Raw genomic sequence first — 1,098 nt, 5'->3', positions numbered from 1 at the left:
ATAAACATCTTCTTGGACTAAAGAAGCAGCTCCATATTTTTTCATTTTATGTGAATTAGCAGCATAAGAGAAAAAATATGGATCTTGGAGACATGCAGATATGTGCCCAGTTCCAGATCTTACTGTATTTTACTTTTCTGAAGCTTGGATTGCTTATCTGAAATGAAAAAAAAACAATAAGCTACCTTATAAGGTTAACTAAATAAAGCACTTGTGTACCTGGCTCTATGTATGAGCTAAATATTTGTTGAATGGAAACTTGAATATATCCCTACCTGGGTCACCTCTGCCATACCTTCATCCAGCTAATTTCTACTTATCTTTTGAAATTCAACTGCATTCATCTCAATTTCCCTAGAATGATTTCTGTATTTCTGTAGCTCAGGTACATATCTGCTTATCACACCCTTTGAAATTACTGATGTCCTTATTGGCTTCCCAAGTCATATTTTGGTAAATTCCTTGAAGATAGGGATCATTTTTATTTGACTTTGTATTTGCAGCAATCAGTGTGGTTTCTGGCAAATAGCATCCACTATTTCAACAAATACTGAATCAATACTTTATATACAAGTAACCAAAGACCTTGTACCATAAGTTTTACTAATTTTATTCTAAAAAAGTATAATGTACAAATATATTGGGGGAAAAAATTAACCACCAACTATCTAGAGCAAGTATTTCAACAATAAAAATGTTCATTCTGGTTGCACGCATGCTGAGTCGCTTCAGTCATGTTGATTCCTTGTGACTGCATGGACTATAGCCCACCAGGCTCTTCCGTCCATGGGATTATCCAGGCAAGAATACTGGAGTGGGTTGCCGTTTCCTTCTCCAGGGGATATTTCCAACTCAGGGATTGAACCCACATCACTTCAGGTCATATGTAATATGGGTGACAAAAAATGGAAATTATAAATACAGCCTCTGTACATCAAGATAATATTCCTTCAACTCGGTGATGCCATCCAACCATCTCATCCTTTGTCATCCCCTTCTCCTCCTGCCTTCAGTCTTTCCCAGCATCAGGGTCTTTTCTCATAAGTTGGCTCTTCACATCAGGTGACCAAAAGTATTGGAGTTTCATCTTCAGCATCA

Source organism: Dama dama, chromosome 12, assembly GCF_033118175.1.
Source record: "Dama dama isolate Ldn47 chromosome 12, ASM3311817v1, whole genome shotgun sequence".
Classification (NCBI taxonomy): domain Eukaryota; kingdom Metazoa; phylum Chordata; class Mammalia; order Artiodactyla; family Cervidae; genus Dama; species Dama dama.
The sequence above is the reverse complement of the archived record's forward strand: the minus strand, read 5'-3'. Positions refer to the sequence as shown.